The sequence below is a fragment of the Halyomorpha halys genome, unplaced genomic scaffold (genome assembly GCF_000696795.3).
Source record: "Halyomorpha halys isolate HHAL.00 unplaced genomic scaffold, Hhal_1.1 Scaffold249.1, whole genome shotgun sequence".
NCBI lineage: Eukaryota > Metazoa > Arthropoda > Insecta > Hemiptera > Pentatomidae > Halyomorpha > Halyomorpha halys.
In genome coordinates, this window is record NW_027104890.1 from 391,690 (window position 1) to 403,010 (window position 11,321).

At 31.2% G+C, this 11,321-nt stretch overlaps 1 protein-coding gene across 5 annotated transcripts in view; it reads right to left on the reverse strand.

The window, feature by feature from the left end:
* The window catches only part of LOC106680185 (serine/threonine-protein phosphatase 4 regulatory subunit 1), a 258,369-nt gene that overhangs the window by 39,987 nt on the left and 207,061 nt on the right, over positions 1-11,321 (reverse strand). Inside the window, exon 1 of one of the 5 annotated variants that reach the window (XM_067045754.1) lies at positions 6,719-6,760. The exons of the other annotated variants lie outside the window; for them this stretch is intronic. The gene's annotated coding sequence lies outside the window, so the exon portion shown is untranslated. Of the gene's footprint in view, positions 1-6,718; positions 6,761-11,321 lie in introns of those variants that run through there. 5 annotated transcript variants of the gene reach the window in all.

The window sequence follows — 11,321 nt, forward strand, 5'->3', positions numbered from 1 at the left end:
GATCTTTAACATATATACAACTATATATAAGGTATAGAAAGTTCAAAGATAGTTATGCGTGTGAGGAATTTCTGTAGGGGCTTTAGGTTACGGTTTTTGTTCTGAGCCTTGAAAAGAGTGCCCTTGGATATATGGGCTAGTTCTGAGAAAGGTCTCTCCAGATTGGCTCCTCGTTCCCACGATCTTGCTTTCCAACCCCCAAAACGGTTTGTTAAGAATAAGAAAAAAAAACAGTATTTGTTCAGTTTGGAGCTGTTTTTAAACAAATTATTATTATATTTAAAAAAATAGTTGATAGTAATTAATTAAATTGTTGTTCTTATCTTAAAATACAGATGTCGAAATAAAGGTTTATATGTAATTTTCATTGTTACTGAGTACAAATTAACAGATTTTTTCTGAGTATGTGGGAAGCAGAACAGCTATACAACCCTCCAATAATTTATTAAATTTTAAGATTAATCACTACAGTTTTCACATTGTTGAATATTTATTATAAATAATTTCTAATATCATGTATTAAAATAAATCGAGAATAAGGGTCATATAAGGATAATTTATTATTAATATTTAAAATATAGTTTAATTATTATGAATTTAAATGCTTAATTGAATAAAAATTACTTTAACACTATTTAATAGACATGCCCTTAGGATTTATCGTAATTAATGTTATTAGTATAACCTTCAAAAATAGTAATTTTAGTAAAATAGATGGGTAGTGATTTGGACTGTAAGGCTGTGGATGGTGTTAAATTTGTGACAGAGTTATATGAAATCTATAATAAAATTTTAGAAGAATCTAATATAGTGTTTAATAAATCTATTATCTCTAGAAAATATTAAGTATTTGGAAGATCTTGAACATTACAGTCAGCCAAAAACAGTAGTCAAGTAAAATTAAACAAAAATTCAGCTATACAGTATATAACTAATTTCCGTCATAGGATTCTTGTGTAAAAATGTTTAATAAAGATGATGGAAAGAAGTTTACTACTTCCTGGAGGTCCATAAACCTATTTGTTACTGCTTCCTGATTGTCAATTTAATCCATAACAAGTTATGAAAGTATGACATACAGTTATAAAAATATTATCTAAAATACTGTAATAAAGCTATTGACTTTTATTGAGTGGGGAGGAGAGGGCGAACGAAGGGGTGGCATAATTAAGCTTGCCCCTTCCACAAAAAAAAATCCTGCTTCCGGCCCGGGCCAGAACCATAAAGCCGGATCCACACATTTGCCGCTTGCCGCAAACCCAAAAGACCTTACATGTGTTAGGAAAAAAAATAAAATGACTAACGACACACAATTTGTGTTCCAGAAAGGCAAACATAGTTGACGCCGGACTTGTCTATAGCACCGACAATTCATTTCGATTAAAACAATTATCATTATGAAAAGTAAAGAAATAAAAATGGAAAAAAAAGAAACGTAAATACCGATAAAGTAGATGGCCGATAACAAAATACATAGAAACGGTACTAGTGCCTATAAATTCAATTTTCGTTCTGGTTTTTAACCCGATATTTTTGTTAATTAATTTACTCAGGCATATAATGTTAATGTGCTATGTTAAATTTTTACAAATACCGCTAAAGTTAGGTGATGGATTTAGACACACACGATATAGTTTTAAACTAACGTTAATTATTGATTCTAAGGTTGAGAAAATTCTATAATTAATTAAAACACGGAGCATACAAATATTGATCTATTGGCAGTACCTAAACAATACTGAGCACAAATTTGTGGATGCATCATCACAAGCACAAGGGTCACAAATTCAGTCCAACTTGTAATAAATAGTCCATCCAAATATCCGAAACCATACACATGCATGAGGGAATTCGCAGTAGTAAAACAAACTGTGGCAGCATGGAAACCTACACAGTACACGTCAAAGTGGAATTAAGATAGTATTTAATTCCAAATGATTCTTTCCATTTGTTTCCAAATTAAAACCAGAAAAATTTTTTTTTTCCTAAATTTTAAAAACTAGCTTCATATATCCCAAATTTACTATAATAAATAAATCTATAACGAACACTGCTTATTGTGTTGGTTTGTGTTTTTACTACAACACAAGATGTTTAGTTGTCACTTACACTTTTTGTTAAACTAATGTAATATAAAATGAATTCAAATATTGTTTTTCTTGCTTAGAGTAAGTATCAGTGCGTCAATATTTTTTTCTGGTTTGAAAGTCCTGCTGAATTGATACCCCACAAAAATAAGGTATCCGTCGAAAATTCATCCCTCAAAATAATTTAGATCGTTCAGTATGCGCCATGCCTCCCTTTTTCTGTAAGAGGTCTAATCTTTTGAGAAAAATCATTACTATCCAAATTTGTGTCATAAGTTTGTAGTCAGAAAACCGTCAAACAGAAAACCATATCACTATGAAAGAGGATAAATTAAAATTTGCCAGTAACATGTACTGTACTTAGAAGTATTTACACATGGATATAAACTTTTTTTAAGACATTATTTTTAGTATCTGAAAGTTTAAAGAAACCTTAATGAATTGGCTTAAACTAAAAATAAATAACTATAATACTACATAAATTAAGGATTACAATTACCATTAGTGTTTTTATCTATGCATGAAAGGGCGGGGAAAATTACGAGATGTCTTAATCCAATCCAACAAACTACGTCTTAGTATTAACAAGGGCGCCTCCACCCCTTCTATTATATTTATTACCCACTTAAATCTTATAGCCCATTACTCATCAAAACAACCATAAAAGTCCGTTTCAATTCCCATTTTTTACTTTCACTCACCTACAAATGAAATATATAGTTAGGGAAAGTGTTGCTATCCTGAGTAATTACGAATTCCAGTTTCCAACGGAAATAGACATTTTGAGTTATCCTGAGCAAAACCGAAGCTGTGCCAGGCGGTAGCGAGAAGTGCCCTGTCATGGTTCCAGGTACAAAGTCCCAAAATTGACCATGATAATCCCCCTTTTTTTAGATTGGTTGTAAGTAGAAGACATATAACAGTGTTTTTATAGTAAAAGAAAAAATACAGAACCTCCTTCCGATCTGGTATTGAAGGGAGCATTTTTTCAAACTCGCCAAGGGTGAAGAAGGGCTCTGGAGTCCAGATAACCAAGTCTCGCAAAATGGAGTCCTAGCTACAATACCTTACAATAAATTTAGGAATTTATTCCCAACCCGAGAAACCCTAAAATAAGAATTTTAATAGCAACAGAAAAATAAAAAATTATGAAGATGGTCAGGGTTGCGGTCAAAACAGTACAAAATAGTTTTCAACTATTTATGGTCCGACGTTTCGTAGGGCTACATCAGGGCTGTTCAAGACAATAGGATAAACAGCTGTTCAAGCCGATAGGTTAACAGCTGTTTAACGTCGGACCATAAATAGTTGAAAACTGTTTTGTTCTTTTTTGACCGCAACCCTGACAATATTCTTCATATTTTAAATTATACGGTCAATATATTTGTGTGTATGTGTATTTATAAAATAAAAATTGTTTATTCATAATTTTCACCTTTTCTGGTTTTTAATTTTTTTTTTTTAATTACGATAACGTTGGGCCGTAAATTGGTAAGTGATAGTTGTGTAATGCGATGCGCGCATTGAATGTTTTTGTTAATGTACTTCTCATTACCAGATATAACAACTGTGTCTTATTCAGAAAACAAACCATACCCTGTTGCAAAATAAATTAGTTAAAATCAACTTTTTACAAACATTCTTTTGCAATTAGTGGATACTATGCGTAAATAATCAGTAGCATTTATAAAATATAAACAAAGGAAAATACAAGCAGCATTCCACAAACAAGACTCTTCTTTGTTAAAAATTGCTGCTTCAAATGTCAGTTGTATACTATATTTCGTACAATGGAAAACATTGATTTCATAATTCAACAACCATATACTAATCATTAAACACAACCAAGTAAACAAATAATAACGTTTGAGTCATTTAAAAGAGCTGGAACCTATTTTATAAAAATAAATTATTAAAATAAACATTCAACCCAAAGCAATAATGTAATTATAATTAAACAATTCTTTGTAATTGTGTTCTTAAGTACTTATGTTTTTACGTGATAGAATAATAGTAGTTTAGAGTAATTTTTTTTTTTATACCCCCTTTATTCATTTAAAATTACAAATATATTTATAAAATACAAATACATATATCATGACAATACATTTTTATTCTTGCATTGCCCGAAGAAATTTTAAGAAAGAAGGACCGCTCTACTGGCTATTTATTTACTAATTCAGTAGGATTCTGACACCTACCAAGTAACGCGATATGGTGACAACTTAATAAATAAAATTTTACCGGATATATAATACAGTCAACATGATGAGATACTTTCTACCGGGACATCCTTTGGCGGATCTAGATGAGAATAGGCGCAGGGAGCTTTCGTCCTCTTCCACTTCCTCCAAGTAGAGACAATTTTAGTTTTGGGAATAATTTTATTATATAATTTCCATATTTTTATTCTAAATAAAATTAATTGTTTTTATTTAGCAGTCGATTTGTGTTTGATATTAAATTCACCAATCTTTTCAACCGTCAAGGTATAATCTATATAAGGTAAGTGGTCTACACCTGCTATATCAATATAAGTAACATATTTATAAGAATATTTGTAATAAATCTGATTAATATATTGTAAAACAAATATACATGACATTTTTATTTGTAACCTGAACAATACACAATAATGATAGTTGTTATTGCCAAAAAGTGCATGAGAATTACTGTATATTTTAGTCTCTTATATTGTAATATAAGGAGGAGAATTTTTCTCTGCAACGGGTGCCTGGCACCTGCAAATTATGCAACTGCTAGTGTGAATCACGTCTACCCAGGAAATGTCTAAACTGTTTCAACAAATGATTACCGATCCATAAAACTTTTTATCAAATAATTATTTGATAAATAATTTCTCTAAAGTCATTTATTAAGTTAATTTTTAATATATTAATGAATAATTGGCAAAATTGTTTAACTAATATAAAATTTTGTATGCAACATTACAAAACCTGAATTTGTTTTTTTTTTTTAAACTGATTTTCAATTTTTATTTTATTTTTTCAATAAACAGTTTTGGTATTAGGTTTTAGTAGTATCAAGAGATAAAAAAAAATTCATAAAAACACTGAAATAATATGGGGGTTTAACGTTTTGGGAAAAAAAATATCCTTTTACATTTTCATAATCTAGTAGCAATACTGTTTATTGAATAATAAATAAATAAAAATAAATTAGAAATTTGAAAGTAGTCATTGCTGGTTTTGAAATCTTACGACATTACATAGTACCTATAATGATTTTAATACAATTAATACCAACAAGAAAGAGAGAAATAATAAGTAAACCGTACATATTAAAATATGCATACTGTTCGATTTACTTGTAAAGGTAAGACAAAAATAAAACTGGAAGAAGTAAGAATGTAAAACTATTAGTAACATAGATAAAAAAAAAAATTGCACTCAAATTATCACTTACAAGAGAGGTGTTTTACTAATAAGACGTGTTAGTAACTGCTAAATAGTAATGTAAAAGCAACAACTGTTAATGGATCCAGCCCTCATTCATAACGGAGGAACGATTACGGGGAGGTCGTGCCTAGGCCACCCACTACAAAGGATGCAAGAATGTTGCACTGCATCAAGCCAATGTACTACTGAAGGGTATCACAATAACAATATCACAATAACACAAAAAATATAAATTTAAATCTTTAGCTCATTAGCAATAGCCTCAAGATAAAAAGAAAACTGTTTAGCATTTCCTAATAAACTACGAGGATAAACGTAAATTCCTAATGGCAGAGAATTCATGATATACAAAAATAAAACTCCATTTAAAACAATAAAGTAAAAGATCAGTTTAATCTTTATTCATCTTAACATTTTTTTTCCGACCTTGTCGGCACTATAAAATTTATTTTATAGTGGTTTACTCATTGAAAAAATATATATTATTTCGCAATTCTACATTTAATATTGTAATATAATATCATAAAATAACAATCGATAGTCTTTGCGATCCTTAAGTATTTTGAATGAATTAAAACATTAACAGTCAGAACTATACGGAATGCTACTAAAAAAGAAAAACACTGTTTAAATAAATAAAATTTTATCCATTTGATAAAATTTTAGTCTATTCTATTTTATTAGTCTATTAAATTTTATTTTATTCTATTTTAGTCTCAACACATTTTTATTCCAACAGTCCTTATATAATTTTAGAACCATAACATTTAAAAAGCTACTTCATGCAGGCTATTCTGCCTAGGTCATTTATATCAGTCCTCAAATTACCCTAATTAGTCAATTTTTCACATTAAATTAAAAATTTAAATTATTTATCAGTCAACAGTAAAATTTATCACAAATTGTGATAATGATTTAATTTAATTTAATAATTTTGATAATAAATATTTTTAATTTAATGAGAAAAATTGACTAATTAGGGTAATTTGAGGACTGATATAAATGACCAGTGAAGAATAGCCTGCATGAAGTAGTTTTTTAAATGTTTTGGTTCTAAAATTGAATAAGGATTGTTCTTGAGTATGAAACTCGGAATGAATGGAATGTTATTTATTTAAACAATATTAAATAGTCTCAAGAAAGTGTTAACATTGTAAATTAAAAAAAAAAAAATATTCCCTGTTAAAAACTAACCTAAGGTTTCCTACTTACTGTTATTTCATTTGTAAGAATTTCCACAGCACAAAACCATACCTGTAAAAATAGAATAAAATAAATAAATAAACACTAATAACAATAAATACTAATATTTACAGAAATATTATTATCATTATTTTTTGTAATTTTACATATGGCTTTTGGCATGTAGTGTAATCCATTTGAAAACCTCCAAACAGTAGCATGAATTTGTGAGAAATAGTCTTCTGATTAAGACTACTCCTGATATAGTACATAACCATTTTTTTTTTTTTTTAAATAATTTATTTATTGTTAATTACAACTGTATACAACAAGTAAATTTTCTGTAAGTGACATAGTGACATGATACAAACATGTGGAGAATCTACCCACTGATAGAACTCCAACATAAACCTAATGTAGCAGTTCCCTGCTCCAGAACCGTTTCAGTATTCTTGTAGGAATTTGTGGTAGTGTATCAGTCATTGATGTTTGAACCAATAGATTGGGATGATAGTGAGTGAGTTATCAAAAGTTTTGGTAGTTTTATTTAATATGTTAGACACAAATGGTATGTCCAGGCGCTTGTCTAGTGATTTTCTTGTGATGTCAAAGAGACTGTGAGTCCCCAGAGGAATTTTGATTGAAAGATCTGAATGGTTGAAGGTGGGAAGAGTGGCATAAGTACATATCGGTCAATGCACTATGTTGTATTTTGCCTGTTCGTTTAGGTAACGAGATATTGTCAAGTGTTAATTGAAGGCAGTTCGAACGTCAAAGTGTAAATGAAATTTGATTCGATTTTCCTATGTTCTCAAACCAATTTTGTAACATGATTAAATAAGTTTGTACGTTGTGAGAAGCTATGGTTGGGTTGGCATCTAAGGAAAGTATTACAGTGTAGTATGCGTAAGTTGCGAGCAGTGTATTAGTTGTTTGTGGAACGTCGGAAGTATATATAGAGTACAGTATAGTTTTAAGATCGGACCTGAAATACTGCCCTGCGGCACCCCCTCGCCGATTTGACAGTAATCAGTATATTTTCTAAACTGAATAACTATGAAATATCTATTCACAAGATATAACCTTATAATTAAGTAATAAGGCTGTGATAGAATTTTTTTAAAGTATTCTAAGGAGACCATGCCACATTTAATCGAAGGCCTATGCGACACCTAAAAAAGCTGCTGTGCAACATTTTTTTTAATGCCGTGGCAGTAGCGTCAAATACTGTATAACACTGTTGAATTGTAGAGTGTGCAGGTCTAAAGTCGAATTAGTGGTTAAGAATAACATTGTTTTCTTCTAAGAAAGGGAAGAATAATAATAAATATTTTGGAAAATGGAGGTATGACTAATAGGTCGGATGTTTTGTTTGGTTATGGGATCATTTTGACTATTGAAAAACCTCCATACAAGAGGAAAGTAGCTCGAAGATTTGAATTGTAAATAGTTGTCAGAAAGATTAAGGCTTTTTTGGGAAGAAATTGTACTATTTTAGGTGTAATTAGATAAAACAAGAAGCTGCTCTGCGAAGTGTTTGTTTATGATAAATTTGACGTCCGAAGATGTGATGGGTGAAGTAGGTAGAGAAAGAGGGAGATGAGAACTAAAACTTGGTTTGATATCTCAGCAGTGATGTTAGTCAAGCAAATCCTCATGAGGTTGAAATACGTTTGTAAGATGGGAGACAAATAAGTCTGCCATTTCTTTATCACTTCAAGTCCATGAGGTGTCGGAGAGGAGTCTAAGAGAGGTGTAATGTAGTATTTTTCGTGTTTGTTATCATAGAGTATTGCTACCGGTCTGTATGTTAGTCAGATGTACGTAAAAAATGTCATGTTTGTATTGCCTACTCTGCTAGAGAGATGGTTAAGTTGATGTTTGTCACAAGATAGCCAGAACTTTTCCTCTGGTTCAATGCACGTCGTTTTTTAAATCATAAGTGACCGTATTTTGGGGGGAAGTAACTTTTTTGAACAAAAAAGACAGAAAGACAGAAGAACTTCGTTCTCTTGATTGGTAAAATGGTTTGTACGGTCTTAGTGAGTGTATCTACACCATTCTCAATTTGAATCTTAGTCTCCAGGGAGGTATTAAGATTAATCCTATTGTTTGTAATGTCATGAACTTTACTTATATTGGTCCGGGAGCTAGCGTAGGTATATGATTAGAAGTGAATACGTGTCTAGAGAGAGATAGATACATGTGTAGTGTACTGAAGCACGAAGTGATAACACAGTCAAATAGTTCCGGATGTCGGTGTATCTTTTGGCCAATATGTCAGTTCAGATGGAAGTATGCAGTCATACTTAAACATGAAAGTGATAGAAATTAGATAAATGAAATCATAAAAAAAAAAATTTATCACGTTACTAAGCCTGAGACAGTATGAAGCTCCTGGAGGTCTATTATTCACTGTAGCTTTAATAAATCATCACAAGGTACGTTATTCAAGTAACCTGATCTCAGCCTATTCAACTCATTTGCAACTTCAAAACTAGAGGGGTGCTAACTGGAGGGAAACCTACCAGTTGCTCAAGGGGTACATTATAATTTAAGTATGATTAAAAATTGTTTTCTTTAAGTAGTAATTCACTCCAGAAGGACACAGCAAAGGAAAGATTTAGCGTTGGTTAAAATATATAGTAATTATATTTAGTGTATACCTGTACACCAATACTAGTTACCAAACGCGTCAAAAGTATGATAATAAAAAAAAAATTAATATATTTACTCTATCAGATAAACTTTTCATATAGTTCCTAAAATACTTTTAATTTCTTGAAGTACCACAAACGGATGGTTCCTTCCCAAGATTTTCAAGTGTAAATGAAACGTTCCACAAACTTACTTATTGTATTTATTATTTGTACAGTTGTAAATTACATTAAATAAATAAATAAAAATAACATAACTTTTAATTTGATGTTCCTTAAAAGTTTACATATAAATAAGAAATCGTGACGTTTTATACAGTGACATTTAGATCAATAGTTCCAAATGGGGAGAGGAGGGCGCGACAACATTTATTGTTTATTTTGTGTTTATTCGAAAAATATATCATTATTCCGCAATTTTAATTCCATTTTCTGCAAAAACAATCTAACCATCCACACGCATCCTTATGCTATTCAGGTATGAACTGACAATGAAGACACTGGACTTGTAACACGTCAGTATAACAGAAGGTTTAAGGAACTATCGTTGCATAAAATAAGGAGCCCTTTAATATGTTGTTAGTTTTTATTAATAATCGGTGCATATAAAATCTTACTTGTCAACTTCGTACTGAAATTTATCGTCAAATCCTTCCTTTAGTTGCTACGTAGCTTGGTTCGTTTTTAGAAAATGTGGTTTAAATTCTTACCACGAGACTTTACGTAAAGTCTACGACCAACAGAGCAGAGCGCACTGCGTTGACATGATCTTAATATCATCTTTGTTGCAATTTAAAAACAAATATCGATTGCGTATCTTCGAAAAATACATAGATTTATATTCGAACCTGTATTTTCGAAATCCTACTAAGTCGCGTTGAAGGGATCTTGGAGGTGATTCATCAGAAAGTAACAGATGTTCCGATAGCTGGAACAATTTATTTATATCATATTCAAAATTATTCGAAGGAAACGTCCAGATAAAAAAAAAATTACAATAATAATAGGAGAAAGAGGGAGTAGTCGACTACTTCGAGGGTGAGAGGGTTCTGGAGAACAACCCCTTGGGCTGGTCCGTGCCCCATCCTGCATACCGATCATTCTCTTTAACCTTCGAGGCGTTCGAAAATTAAATAGTTACATGGCCTTCAAGGGACTGTTATTGGCTGCCTAGCTAAAATTAAGTATATTTTTTGTCCATTTGTAAACTTTAACAAACGAATAAAAACCAATGTTACCCATGAAGAATCTTTGAATTTTTTTCTCCTCCTTCCTAGTCATTTCTGAAATACGGGGGAAGGGAGAGGTGTATCAATAGGTAACCAAACCAAGCATGTTGGAGGTCAGGTTTTCATTTTGTGGGCCTGCCACAGAAATGACTGAATACTCGACCGTCTCAGGCCGGATTCAAACCGGCACCGATGCAAGCACGAGGCAGTCAGTATTTGGTATGGAATTACTGTTTATTGACCAACGAAAAGGAGGTTGTGCGGTAATTATTCAAGCTCAAATGCCAGATTCATTCTCGAACCTAAGTACAAAGGCTCCCCTGATTCCAAAGTCGATCCACGATATTACATAATAAATAAAATATCATAAGGTACACAACCCGCGCCCGGAAGTAAAGATTGCAATGTCTTACCTTCTCCTCATTTGAATAAAACTATTTTTATAGTAAATAAAATTAAACAAATTATTAAATATAAATATATAAAAAGTATTAAGAATTCTATAACCTACTGAAGAATCGTTTTTTAAAGAGTCAAGGAATTCAAGAATCGACATTAAAGGGAACGTCTCACAGGAACTCATTCATTACTAAGGTGAATCACTCGCTGCCAATTAACTAACTGCTTCCTAATTACTTCGCCACGGAATTATCTTTCACCATAAAAGAAAAAGTGCCAAAAGGTGGTTATTTAATCGAAAATTACCTCGTTTTTTTATATTTAAATAATACAGCCCAGATTAAAAAA